This window comes from Stegodyphus dumicola, chromosome 8, assembly GCF_044657685.1.
Source record: "Stegodyphus dumicola isolate Sdum_Otavi_A_Nest chromosome 8, ASM4465768v1".
NCBI classification, from domain to species: Eukaryota; Metazoa; Arthropoda; class Arachnida; order Araneae; family Eresidae; genus Stegodyphus; species Stegodyphus dumicola.
In genome coordinates, this window is record NC_140775.1 from 160619252 (window position 1) to 160634526 (window position 15275).

The 15275-nt window shown below is 32.1% G+C and overlaps 1 protein-coding gene across 1 annotated transcript in view; it reads right to left on the reverse strand.

Annotated features, from left to right (window-relative positions):
* Positions 1-5896, reverse strand: part of LOC118184559 (dopamine receptor 1-like) — a 382281-nt gene extending 376385 nt beyond the window's left edge. Inside the window, exon 1 of the mRNA XM_085822659.1 lies at positions 5674-5896. The gene's annotated coding sequence lies outside the window, so the exon portion shown is untranslated. The remainder of the gene's footprint in view (positions 1-5673) is intronic.
* Positions 5897-15275: the final 9379 nt, after the last annotated feature.

The window sequence follows — 15275 nt, forward strand, 5'->3', positions numbered from 1 at the left end:
AAGAATGATTTCCTTTGACGGCTTTTTCCCAATACAGAATCAGTGGCTGAGTGGTTAAAACCGTTGACTATTGCGAATTCGACTCAAATTCGATCTCAGGAGGGTTAGTATATATTAAATTTTGATATTCTATAATTAATTTCTCTGCAGAAAATAAATGAAAAAAATGTGCTTATAGTATACTTATACTGCTTTTTTGAAAAAACGTGCTCCGAACGTGGTCGGATACCTTAAATAAAAATCCGCCAAATCAAACGACAGTTGCAAAATCGTTAAAAGGCTCAGTGTCAACTGTAAACAAAGTGATTAATGCTGATTTGAATCTTAAAAAGGCGAAAACACATTATGTGCATCGTTTTTATCCACGATATGTCTCCGAACCAGAACGCCTTGCAGAATTTGTTATGAGAAACATTTGTCAAGACAAAATTAGAAAAAATGTTGTCACAATAGACGAATCTTGGGTGTACCTATGACTGCAATAAAAGGAGATTTATTTACTATCATAGTAGTGGAGAAAAAATCCTTAAAAAATGGTTTTGACAGATTTATGTTGTTGGGTTTTCAAATAACGGCAAATTAAAAATAAAGAGAGTGGAGAAAAATGTTAAGATAAACTGCACATTATTATCGAAAACATACCCTTCACTCATATCCATACTAAATCTCCTGATCTATCATCTATCCATTTTTGTGCTTTTGGACTTTTAAAAAGGTAAGTTGTCTAAACGTCGACCTTAGACTTCCTCAGACTTTCGAAAGCTGTTCAAAAGCAATAGGATAAAATACCTCTTCCGATACTACAAAAGGCTTACTGGCTGTCTTGGAAATTATGATGCATAAAGATAGTGAAGAATAAGCGTTATAGAGCACTTAAAACATAAATATTTTATGTAAGATATTTCTGCAATTACAATGAAAATCGTCTAAAAATTAGCAAAAATCCTCTTTAGAAGTGATAAGATGGTTACAGCCGAAAACATCGCAGCAAAAGCATCGCGGACGAAAACGTCGTGGAGAAAACAACGCAAGGCGAAAACGTCGTGCTACAAAACATCGCGGGAGAAAACATCGCAAAGAGAAAACATCGCAGTCCTAAAACATCGTGGTACAAAACATCGTCGTTGAAAATAAAGCGGTTCAAAAACTTCGCAGTTTAAAACTATCGTCGTCGAAAATATCGCGATAAAAAATAAAGTATCTACAAATCATCACATGACGATAACATCGCAGACATGCTTTTTTCAGGTTTGAATAATTGTAAATGGATATTCCCATAATGATTTGTGAGCGCAAGATGGAAAGAAGGATAATTTTTACTTTCATATTTTTTATTAACTAATAAATTTTTGCTGAGAAAATAAGAAGGAAACTTAAACATAGAAAATTAATGCAACTTATAGCACTCAATAGAATTTTAAACCGACATAGTTAACTAAAAAAGGCTATAAATAAATCATTTTTATAAAATTTTTACTGGTAATTTTTCATGAAAAGTATAGTCTATAAGTTGCATTTAATTTTCTATGCTTAAGTTTCCTTCTTACTTTTTCAGCAAAAATTTATTAGTCAATAAAAAACTGTGAAAGTAAAAATTATCCTTCTTTACATCTTGCGCTCGCAAATCCTTATGGGAACCATATTTCCATTTACAGTTATTAAAGCCTGAAAAAAAAGCGTGTCTGCGATGTTATCGTCATGCGATCATTTGCAGATACTTTATTTTTTATCGCGATATTTTCGACGACGATGGTTTTAAACTGCGAAGTTTTTAAACCGCTTTATTTTCGACGACGATGTTTTGTACCACGATGTTTTAGGACTGCAATTTTTCTCTTTGCGATGTTTTCTCTCACGATGTTTTGTAGCACGACGTTTTCGCCTTGCGTTGTTTCCTCCGCGACGTTTTCATCCGCGATGTTTTTTCCGCGATGTTATCGGCGGACAACGATAAGATGCCTAATCACTTCTTTCTGTGTGCCTGAAACTTTACTGAATTTGAAAGTACATTTGCAGCATTATTAGCTGTAATGTATGTATACATGAAGACAGCATGTTATTTATCTCTCTCCATATATCATCAGCAAATGTTTAGTTGTATTGTCTTAGCTCTTCAGGTGATAAGATGTCTCTTCCTCATCAAACAAAAATTGTCAAATTATCTACCAACTGTTTCATTGATATTCTGGTTGCTGTTTTCAAACCCAGATTTTAAATTGTATATTTTATCTACAAATTTTACATTTCTGTTTACTGCTACGTCATGCTACACGAAAGGGATTATATTCTAGTGAAAATATATTTTACAAATGTTTTATTAAGTATTAGAGTATACTGGAATATACATTAGCATACCGAATTCTCCATTATTACTTTATTTCATACTATTAACGTCTAATTTACTAACATTAAATCCATGCTATTGCATAACTGAATGTTGCATGAAAATCTTGAAACTTAAAATCATTCGCTATTATCGCGATTTCGCGTATCATGCGGTAAACCTTGGAACGTATTATCCGCAATACGAAGGTCACAGCTGTAGTATATTTTCGCGACATTTTGTTATATTGTAACGGCAAAATACGTACACGTAAAAAATCATATTAAATATAAACAACAGCAGACGGTTTTTTTCAGGAAGATGTTTTCGTCCGATATCAGCAAGATAAGTATCAACAAAGATAATTCGTAATCGATAAAATATTTGCCTTTCGATAAAAACTAAACAATCATCATAATTTGTCTTATAAAAAACCTACGTGTGTGTAGACTGTGATCATAATAATATAAATGAAACTAAAAGTATTTTCAATGAAATGTCTCCATGGAACATTTAATTTACGTAACAAACGTAAGGAATTCTTTTTCTTTTGTTTACTTTTGTGATGTAATAAATATTAGTAGAAATATTTCTAAAGATAATCGGCTCAAAAAAGTTTAGAATAAATCATTAAAATCCTTATAAATATTAATGAATTTCTCTGAAAGTATTCAACCTTCAAAGATATGAAGTTTCTTAAATTTTATCTAAAATAATTCGGTTAAAATAATCAAGTGAAATGATTCTGTTAAGCAACTACATAATAAAATCAATATAAATTTCTGTATCATTTTCAAATGGGCTACTGAGAAAAACCAGCTGATGTTTTTAACATCAGAGCTTCTGTCTCTTTAAAATAAAAAAAAAAAAACGTTAGAAATTAAAAATCTACCTGATAATAAACAAACGAAATTAATCTTTTTAAAATTACATCTTAAAATTAACAAACACTTTGTAGTTTAAATGTACTGTTGGAAAATATCCACCTGAATATCTTAAGAACAGGAATTCTCCCTCTCTCTTCAAAATTAAAAATTGAGACATTTTATTTTAGTCGTATTAAAACAACCAAGTGAAATTATTTAGTTAATAATTAAGTTTTAAATATAACACAAATTTTTCAGTAATTCTGCTTAACAAAAATTGTTGTATTTTGCATAATAATTAACCCAAATTCCCGTATTTTCGTAAACATATTATAAAATGTATTATTTTTACTAACAAATAATAAAATGCGTTATCTGAAAAATGAAGCTGAAGTTTTTAACTCCAGGAAATTCTGCTTCTTTAAAATGTATTGAATACATTTACAACTCTTTTCTCAAGTCATTGCTTAATAGCTATTTTAAATATTATTAATCCAAAGGGGCTTTGTGCCTGAAAGACTATTGATTTTGCGTCGAATCACTCTGAATGTCCGTTTCATTTTTCAATCTATTGCCGCCAAATATTATCGCCCTGTATTATATCTGAAGAAATTAAATAATGAAGAATCTGCATAATTATATGTATCTTTCTCGCATTCTGATAAAACAACGTAACTAAAGCCGTCAAATTTTGAATAACATAATCCTCCTGCGAATATGGGCATTTTAAAGCCCAAATTTGAAATTTGAAATTTGTTTTATTATCGATTTCCTATTTTGTAAAACTTTAACGAATTTTTTATTAACAAACTCAAGGATTTCAAAGCGAGCAATGGCAACGTTGTACAAAAAACGAAAAAAAAAAAAAAAACTCCAGCGCGCGAAACTGTGTATCTGAAATTCTAAAGATATGATCAATTTAAAATTATTTTGCGATATTGCTCTTGAACTGAATTTTATGGTTTAAGTGCGAAGAGTGATATTTAATAAATAAAGGTAACACACAAAATGTTAAAATAACGCTTCTTTCGACGTAATTTAAAATCTGAAGCCTTTCAGATTTTCTTTTTTTCAGTAAATTAAAGCAAACGAATTATTAATTTCAAACGTAAACGATGCAGTTAATTTTTGAAAATCTCGAATTCGAGCTCCGTTATTCCCCTTATAAACTGTCTTTTACTTGCAATAAACATGTCGGAAAAATATTTTGTTCCTTTTAACTTTTCGTTGTTCAATGCTAAATAAAGTTTAATTAATATTTCCTTTCACAAAAATTTCATATAGAAAAAAAAATATACGTAAAATTGTTTAAAAAATGCTTTTATAACAACTATGCGAAAAACTACTTAATACCAAGTTCAATGTCCTTGGTTAACTTAGCATTTTGAGAACAGTTAATGAAACACAGAAAAAAGAAATAACCTACATTATAATTAACAGAAAAATACTACAGTACGTCTACAATGTTTTTAGAACAAAGTTCATAAAAGACAACATACAAAGAAAATAAATTATTCTCTATTTAACCTTTTACAAACATTCCTTCGGATATGATACTATGTCTCTGGACATAGTAAAGAAATTTCAAGATGGCTTTATAGAAGTCAGTTCTCTTTGGTATTATTGTTATAATTTTCTGGATTGTTGAAATGATCATAAAAGAGTAATTTTCAAATTTAAATTTAATTTCAGGGTCTGCTAGTCTGCTGGTGCACAATGACTATTTTGCTTGTTAGTGGTTACCCAAAGTTCCATTATGCAAAGAAAACCTTCCAGTAATTCTCTGTTTCGTCACTAATTCTGTAATGTAAGATATCGGCCGCATAAAATTAAACAAATAATTGCTTTCAGATTAATTTCCGGAAAAGAACTAACGGAAGTGAGTTTAAATATGTTAATAATCTGTACCACAAACTGTATTTTGGAACTCACTAGGTTTAGTTGAAAAAAATTAGCTATAAAACCTGTAAACGCAGAATAAATCAGTATTCAAAACATAAATAACACACTGTAGATAATAAACAGAATTAACCTCAGTGCAAATGATAAAAAAATGGCTTTAAAGTCTAATATTTAAAATGGAACTTGAGAAATATCACCGAGTTTGAATTCACGTAAAAAATAGACTGTCAGAAGTTTTTTGTTTTTTATTATACAGTTTTTATATATTCCAAATTATGTGTAATTAAATTACGCGCTATTGTTACAACTTCTAAATAAATATTACTACAAAATTTCCTTAAGTTCTGTTATCTTCACATTTTTCTTTTCGTAAAGTAGTTTTGTTTGAGGCTGATGGATCAATTCATTCGTTTGCAATAACGTAACTTATTTTTTTAGACAAAACCCCCTTAATGTACAACTCAATTAATCGAGAGTTTGTATATTGAATATTCATCTGCGTCATATTTGGAAATAAAAAGTAAAATTAAAATAGTAGAAACCAAAATACTTGTTTAAGAGAAAAAAACTATGAAAACTTACTTTATATTGCAGGTTGACCAGTAGGGTAAAACTATACAATTTAAATATGTTTGCACAAAAAATTACTGTTTATTTTGTTCAAACTTTCTTTATGCATCACAAGAAAAAGTACTTCCTCAAAAACGTTCAAAACTTTCATACGAAGAAACTTTTACTCCGACTGCCGCTAGGCGAGTCGGCAGATCCCCGCAAAATCGAACGAAGCGAACGACGGAATGGCTAAACGTTCAAATAAACAGATTCAGAAGAGGCCGAACATGCAGCTCTTTGGGGTTTAGTTTCTGAATGTACCGCCAGATGGCAAAGCAGGCGTTGTTATTACTTTCCGATCTCTTCCGACTGATTTCGAACTCTCATAAAGTTTCATATTAACTTCTTTTCGATTCCTTCCTCTTTTTTTTCCCCTCCTCCTAGTTGCAAGATCAAATAAAAATTATTTCTTTATGCCATCGTGAACCATGAACAAAAATGGTCTCGCGAAGTAATTATGCGAATATGAAAGACTTATTGAACCGTCAATCAAATTCAAAAGAACTCTCACCTGCTAGTAGAATTATGAATATGCCTATATCGCGATGATGAATGCGTTCCGAATAGCAACTGAATTAAGTTCTACACTACAGAATCTTTCAAAAAATGTAAAGAAACCTTCAGACAATGTTTCTTAGTAAAAAGGAACTATTTGGTTAGCATTTTACTTTTAAATTAAACTTAACTTAATATTTTAATTTATTGAAATTAACCAAATAATCTGCAAAGTTAAGACTTAATTTTAGTGCAATATTCTTAGATTTCAAATATTTAGTAGAAAAGTACTTTAATAAAACATTCAGTTTAAAATATATTCTTGCAAATACATTTTATTTCCATTTCACCTTTTTTTCGAACCACAGGCATATTTATTTATGAATGAGTTTTATATTTCTTTCTAACAATCGTAACTTAAAGAATAATTTACTTCCTAACTAAATATCTATGAGAAAGTTGCCTTGTGGAAATTATTATGAGTTTGCAAATAAAATGGCTTCTGTACAAGATCATTTTTAGCCCTAAGGGACAATTTGCCCAGAAGGGCTATTAATTTCGTTTTCGCATTTTTCGTTGGTTATAAACGGCATTTCACTTTTCAAATTCTTGCCACCGAATATTAGAGCCCTGCATTATATTTAAGAAATTAAATAGTGAAGAATCTGCATGAATGTATGTATGTATATTTCTCGCACTGTGAAAAAAGAAGGTACTAAGAGACATCAAATTTTTAATAACGTAGTCCTTCCCTAGAATATGGGCATCTGGAAGCCCAAATTTGGAGTTCGGAATTTGTTTTACTATACATTTCATATTTTTTAAAACTTTTACGATTTTTGATTAACAAACTCGACGATTTCAAAGCGAGCAATGGCAACACTGGACGGAAAAAAATTTATCTCCGGCGAGCGAGGCTGTGTATCAGAAATTTTAAAGATATGCTCTTTAAATTATTTTGTGATATTGCTTTTGAATTGATTTATGGTTTAAGTGCGAAGAACACGATGTTTAATAAATAAACGGTACACACAAAACGTTAAAAAACGCCTCTTTCAAATAAAATCGGAAAGCTTTAAGATTTTTTTAAAAAGTTTTATTTACTTTTTACTGAATTTATTATTAAACGGGTTAAAATAAAATATATGAATTAAAATTTTTTAAACTAACCGGTTTCAATTGAATGCATTAAAAAATTAAAAAGAATTTTTTTCATTTTATAGCCCGTTTAGCGGCATTTGAACACGGGTGAATTTACTAATGTTCACAGATCTCAATCACTTGGCTGCTGGTAGGACAGGTCATATCAAAATGCTATTTTATACGTGTTAGAAATAATATTATGATGCGTAAAACATGAGTATTTTATATTTTATTTCGAGATCTTTGATTATCAAGAAAATGTGTCCTCAAAAGCCTCGTGTGAAATTTGCTAATTTATTAAGATAAGAATAACAAATAAGAAAGAGAAAGAGTTTATTCTTTTTCTGAAATTCAGTGGCCCCATTACTAAAATCGAGTATCTGAGTGTAACAATGACAGAGATGGGAATGCATTTTCTCATGTTAGTTAAAAGCTTGCAAATTTCTATGAAAATACTATACAAATTATTATTAATTATGCACTATTTTTTTAAATTGCACAAATGAAGCAATTTAGCATTTAATAATAAAATAAAAAATTTCTCTCAAATATTTTAAATTTTATTGCTGACAGTTAGCACAAAAGACTTAATAATATCAGTAAGGTGTTTCCAAAAATTCTCAGATTCTGATAGACTGTGTTATGTTACGTATAGCAATTCAAAGCTGTAAAACTCTTTCGGTGTAAATGCTGCGGTCTAAAACTTCTGATGCTCATCGACTATGTTCTGTCAAGTTTGCTATTCGATTTTCAAAATCTGGATGTCAAGATGAGGTTGGACTCACTAAATATAAGAGCAAGACATGAAACATGAATGTCGGAAAATGAAAACAATCTTTTTATGGCTCAGATACTTTCAAGAAAGCCATGTAGAAATATGTAATTACTGCTCAGTAGTAAAAGCAATACTGATTTGAAGTTCCTGTGTGAGGAACATTCGGGGGATACTTAATAGAATACAAGGTATGATAATAAAGTTCAGTGAATGTCGTCATAGGACGCTCACACGTGGTAGTGGAGGAATCATGAAGTGTGGAAAAAAATACGCCATTACATAATTGAACATGTTTGAGTATAGCATAAGAATAAGCATTACAGATTCCTGTTAGTAACACTAATATATAAAGGTGTAGCAGTGGCTGTTAAATTGATCATGGAACGAATTTAATGTTCTATTTCTGTTTCAATATTCTGTTTCTATTCTTGGTAAATCTGAGAACGAATGTATTGACATGCTGAAATAAGTTTATATAAACGAGGCTGAATCATTTAAATGTGTTTAGAAATGGTTTCAACGTTTTCAGGATGGATGGGATTCCACTGAAGACGCTATTGAGTGGTAGGCTAACGGCTTCTCGTAAGTAACAAAATATTGAAGAAATGGAGACGATGTTAACCACGATGAGCAATGAATGTTAACACGTACGAACACGTTCCAGAAAAACTTATTCCAAAGGATCTGTTGTGTATGCCCATGAAACGCCCAAACGGACCTTTGGTTATTTTTCTGACGTAATGCTCGTCCACCTTCGGTCCTCGTCGAGAAACAGTTTATAATCTACACAAGTATTATAGCCCTCGATCATACATTGTACTTGACTGATGTTGCTCAAGAAGACTCCTTTCTGTTCCCATACCTAAAACGAGCCTCATAAGATAAAATGTTCAAAAGATTATTGGATATTAAATCCATTCATAACACAGATCTGGTTTTAGTAGTGTTCTTGCATTCGTCGGCTTGCAAGTTTATCGGTTACAGTACCTGGAATCAAACTGACTACTAAACCACATAAAGAGATGGTCAAATTTTAACAATTTTATTTTTGTTACTCTGCAAGTATCGGTGGATAAATTTTGTTTAATTTTACTAATATCTACTGAACATAGTTTTAATAAGCTTTTTCAGTTAAGATTTATCTTTTATATGTGTACTGACTTCTAGTTAAAAAAAAAGACAAGAAGTCATCAGAAGTACATTTAATGGGTTAAATAGGAGTAGTGTAATAATTAATTAGGTTTAATTTTACAAGCTGACAATAAATTTTGATCAGAAATAAAACAAATCACTGAAAATGAAATTGTTTATACGCTATTTGGGATTCTTGTCTGTAATAATAATTTTCATAATCATAAAATGTTTATTATCGTTTAAAATGCTATGGATGCTTATGGATATTCACAAACATACAGGAATGTGAAAACATCATCATTTTCGCAAAGTTTCTAACAGAATTTTGAACACTGCCTGAGTATGAAATTATACAGAATAAAATATTGAGATACATAAATGCTGACTTTATAAATGCTTACAAACAAAGACCAAGTTACAGTCGACAGAAAGTGTAAAAATGTATTTGAGAAAAAGCTTTATTGGAAGAATGCTGTGGAGACAAAATAACAAAGAATAAAAAAGTGAAGAAAGTTCCTTGTGTAGAATGCAGGTGAGCTGTCAGGTGAAAAGTTTTAATTGGAGTCTGGCCAAGTATTTTTCAAAAGTAGTCTTGACGTTGCTTCTTATGAAAGGGTCTGTTGTTTAAAAGGAGCTTTTCAAACAATACAAAATGCAATTTTTTTGTACTCTTTTAAATTAAACATTTTTTGCTAAGTACCCTTTTACAAGCATTATAAAGAATTTTCTTCTGGTGAGCATTTGCATTGAAGTAGCTTCTCGTACAGAAAAACAAGATCTTCGCAATGTACTATAGTTACAGAAGGCAGATAATATAAAAGGTTTTGACAAAATACAGCGATTATTAACCATAATAAATGCATATTCTGCTGAAATGTCTCAGAGGAAAAACCTCACATTTAAGTAAATTAGTGCCATTTACGTTGATGCAACATACGAGCAATTTAAATAAACTGACTAGGAAATTTTATAAAAGAAACTAGGCATTTATTTTGTAGAGCCATAGGTTATTTTGATGCAAGAGATGTGAAATGTGCAGCGCCTTCACCGGGGATCGAACCTAGACCTCTCGAATATGTGCCGAGTATGCTACCGTTACATCACGAAGGCAGACTAGAAGGGAGAAGAAAATAACTTATAATTTATGTACTAGGCTATTTTATGCAAGAAAATATTGTATAAATTAGTAAGAATGAGTGTAATAATTTATACTCATGTGCTGAAATATTATTTGCTTCGGACTAGAAACGCAAGAACTCAGTTGTGCACACCTCAGGGTTAGAACTAGGTGTCTTCCAATGCTAACTGCATGTGCAACTGTTTTTTTTTCCACTCCGACTCAACTTAAGTTTCTATTACTTCAAAATAAAAAATATTTTCTACGTGTTGTCATTGCAAAAATGCCGCGAGGTTTATAACAAATAAAGAAAATAAAAAAATCTGATGTGTACACCACATGACTTCCTTGTACGGAATATTAAATTATACGCATTTTTTCTTGCATTCCATTTAAACTTATTGGATTGAATTAAATCTACTTCGCGACAGCGCATAAACCACAATAGAATAAATACATTCTTTAAAATTCACTCTAGTATTTGTTTACCATAGTGACACTCGCATTAGATTCACTTAACTGTATTATTTCGTCTATTATTTCGTTCATATTATAACTCATAATGCACACAATTTATATCATTTAAAGAATAGAATGATCTAATAGTTGCCACATGTTCTATTCAAATACTATAATAAAGCTAGAACGATGTATAAAAGAAATTAAGCAAACAAAACAAAAAAGAAACAGTTTTTCACACACGACTGAGTACTTCTCATTTAATCAATTCAGTTCTCACTACGCAAGAAGGCAAAAATACAAAAAAAAAAACTCAAAATATCTATATTAAAAATTACGAAGTAAATCATAAACACTTATTTCCTCGAAAAAATTCCAGAAAGATTAAGCATGATTTAATTGGCAATAATAAATGAAGGCGTTACCTTTGTTGTTGCGAAGCTAAGTTACTCTAGATTGGCAACAAATCCACTAGTCTTCTGTTTCAATTGTAAACAATCAATGGCCGCCATAAAAAAAAGGCTTAGCGGCACTTAAACAACTTTAAAATTGTTGATAATTCTAAACATATTGTATACAGATTTACTAAAGGCATAAAACCCTTAACCGGAAGATAAAAACAACATAATTCAATCATTTTTAAAGCTAAAAAGGTACAATTTACAAACATATAAGAGTAAAGAAACTGAGATCACTGAGCCGGGTAACAGAATGGATAAATATATTTATATATAAATATATTTATATACGTTTGGGGCGGCCGATTGCAACCAAAATACGAGGTGCGCATCTACATGTTATAGCAGTCCTATATACAAAATTTCAACGTTCTGAGGCTACTCGTTTTTGAGTTATGCAAGATTTTATAATTGTTTTGGAAAAAACGAATCTTTTATTCTGTCCTTACGTACCGATATCACTCAAAAACATCGTTAAATTGCATTCGATAGCGGTAAAAATGGATATTTTCGTTGAAATATGCTGCCTGAAACTTTTCGCGATTACAATACTTTTTACTTCGTAGAAGGAAGTAAAAATAGTGTTACGGATTTGGTTTTTAAATAGCTAATATTAGTAGACTTAAATTAAATTGTTTTATTCCCCGTGTAGTGCAGCGCGGGACGAATATTATGAGAAATCTAAGCCGAAAAAATTAAAAATACAAAAACACGTTCATTTAACCTTTAATAAATAAATAAATATCTCTTTTTGATTTCGAGAAAATTCCAGAAAATTTTCGCGCGCGATTTAAAATCTTATAAAATGAGGAAAACCTTTCAATTGAATTAGTTAGTTTGTTGTTGTTTTAAGAGTTTGTTTAGAAAACTGTTCTTGTTGACTGTAGCAAATTCGAAGATTAGCTTTCTTTAGCTGTTTTGAATTAAGTTCTCTTGAACGTTTGAGTAGTTAAAAGATAACTACTGTGAGATATTATAATACTGCACGAATATCTGAGGAAATTTAAGCATTTTTGTTGTGATAATAATAAATTTCGTTCATTTTTCATCGGACTTGTGCATTCATTTCATAACGAACCGCAACAATATGAAAGCTTTCCGATTTTTTTAACATTTAGTGTGTTACCTTTATTTAGTAAATATCATGTTCAAACCATAAAATTCAGTTCAACAGCAATATCGCAAAATAATTTTAAGATGAGCATATCTTTAGAATTTCCGATACACAGTCTCGCGTGCTGGAGATTAAAAATATATTTTTTCCATACATTGTTGCCATTCCTCGCTTTAAGATCGTTGAGTTTCTTAATCAAAAATTCTTTTATGTCTGACAAAATATGAAATAGACAGTAAAACAAATTCCAAATTAGGGCTTCCAGATGCCCACATTCGCTGGAGGAAATTTGATGGCTCTAGGTACCGCTGTTTCATCACAATGTGAGAAACGTACTGTTACGAAATGTGAAGGCGCGGTGAGATGGCTTCCCCGCAAAGCAGTTTTAGGGTTGCCATAAAATGGCAAGGAAAGGCAGGGTTGCCACATTTGGCGAGAAATCGCCCATTTGGCGACAGAATTGGCTATATGCCATGGATGGATGGAGAACCTTCTGGAACGAATTCTTACCGGTTTAGCCCAGAATGTTCTCGAACACAAGCCGAAAGCTATATAAACCCTGCTGGTTCACAGTCAGTCAGCGTGTGCGTGCCTCGCATAGAGTGCGAAAGAGTTAGTATTGAGAGTATGTCTCGTCTAGCGAGTTGATCGAGTTGACAGCCGGGCAACGAGTGCCGAGTATGTCGTCGAGTTCACCGAAGGAGTCTCTTAGTGTAGCGCGGTTAGTGCATCGTCGAGAGAGCGTGTTGAGCTCCGGGAACGACTGAACCAAGGAGTCGGGAGCTGTGCTCGTGTGTCGTCGAGTGCATCGCGAGTTGTAGCGTGGACAGTCTTGAGAGTACGTGGAGTTCCGAGAGCGACCAAGCAGAGTCGGGAGCTGTAGTCCGGAAAGCAGAGTCGGGTGCTTTGCAGTGAAGCTATCTCCACCGTTATTACCTGACAGTGGGAAGGTTGTGTCGCTGATTGTTCCAGCGTGTTTATAGTAGACTTTCGACAACTGTAAAAAGTGTTATTGGAGCTGTCCAATTAATATTGGCTAAATAAAGTGTGTTTCGATATTTCATCAAGTGTCTTCGTTATTCACTCCAAATCTACGAACCCCGTACGAACGTGAAGGAAGAAAATAACGTAACAACTGGTGTCAGAAGAAAAGAAAAACGTAACAATACTTACATTTATGTAAATTCTTCATCATTTAATTTCTTTAAGTATAATACAGGGCTGTAATAGTTGGTTGTAACAGTTTGAAATGTGACTCAACGCAAAATTCCAAAACGAAATTAATAGCCCTTCTTTCCTAAGCCCCTTTACGCTAATAGTACAAAAATTACGATCTGGAGACCTTTTCCAAGCTGCTAAATTCTCAAAATATTTTTTAAAAAAATTTTTTAATTAAAATGCGCTCAGATCGATATAATGGATAGATAGAGCCTCTCGATGCTGTTTCTTTGTGCAAGGGGTCCGAATCCTGGATAAGGCTTGGACGTTTATAAGTTTGAAACAAAAATAAATTTTGAAAAATAAAGAACTTAAAAGTCATAAAAAATAATAACCAAAGCACTGTTCGCCTAGCATATGGTTCCAGAAACATCTTTTATTAACGAACACAAAGCTCCTAATTTCTAAGGTATTTTCTCCTTTCTTATTGCGTGCTTTCACGGTGCAGTTAGAAGCTCGTCCGGCTGAAGCCAGTCGGGAAGTCAGGAGTTCGAATCTCGGCGAGGACATTGCTCAAAATTCGTCTTCTGTTTCAAAGAAACTTAGTGACTATAAATAGCCCGAATTAAAAAAGTGGTGGACGATAATTCGCCACCACCAAGATTTGGCGACTAATTCCCAGCCTTTCCAAACGCCCTTTAATTGGGTTTATTGACTCCTTATCACGTGCTTTCGTGATGTAATTGGAAGCAAATCTGGCTGGTTATCGAGAAGTTCGCATTTCGAATACCGGGAAGGCCTTCGCACAATTTTCAATCCTTCCTCACCGAAATAAATGCCTAATGTGTGGGCTTTAAATGTTCAGAAGAATTACCTCCGTTAGAAGTTTAAATTATTTGAGTTTATTGACGCACGTATGTGTGTGAAAGCACATTTATCTGTCGGAAATAGTATAAAATAAGTGAATTTTATCGTATATCAATTACACACACTATTAAGAAATTAAAATAAATATTTAAATTATTAAGAACTGCATTTATTGCTTTTGAATTGCTCTACATGTTAATCAGTAACGCATAAATTAAATTTGAATGTCAAATTAAATACTTTATATCTTAATGAATGTAATAATCTGAGAAACAGCTGCATATGGAAACCCGCGAAAAGTAAACCAAAGGTCTGTTGTTTCGCGCAGTAGAGCTTGTTCATCAATAACAGATTGATTAAATGTGAAAGCTTAAATAAAGGGCTCCATTCTTTGTTGAATGACAGTAATCTGAAAACTCGCCTTGGGCCAAGAGATAAATTGCAAATCTTGTTTCGGGTTCGTGGCAAGCTTTTGCCAAGTTCTGCTGTTAGATTCTTTATGTTCTTTTCATTCGACGATTTAGCCAGAATAGGATTTTATATAATAACAGAAAACAATACATCATTTGCAAGGGGTGTTATACAGGGTTCTAGAAGTTTGGATATGAGTTCAGTTAATAAACCTATTTATTCAAGTTTAGAGCTGAATACCAAAACATGTTGCCACTAAGAGACTGGTAGGTGGGGAAAATGTGTTTCAATTGGTTTATAAGGAATTTTCTCCTTCCTTTCCGCAGGCCTTCGAAGTGTGATTGGAAGCATATTCGACGCATATTCGAGAGGTCTAGGGTTCGAGTCCCGGCGAGGGTACTGCACATTTTTTGTCTCCTAAAAAAGAATTTAAACTTAATG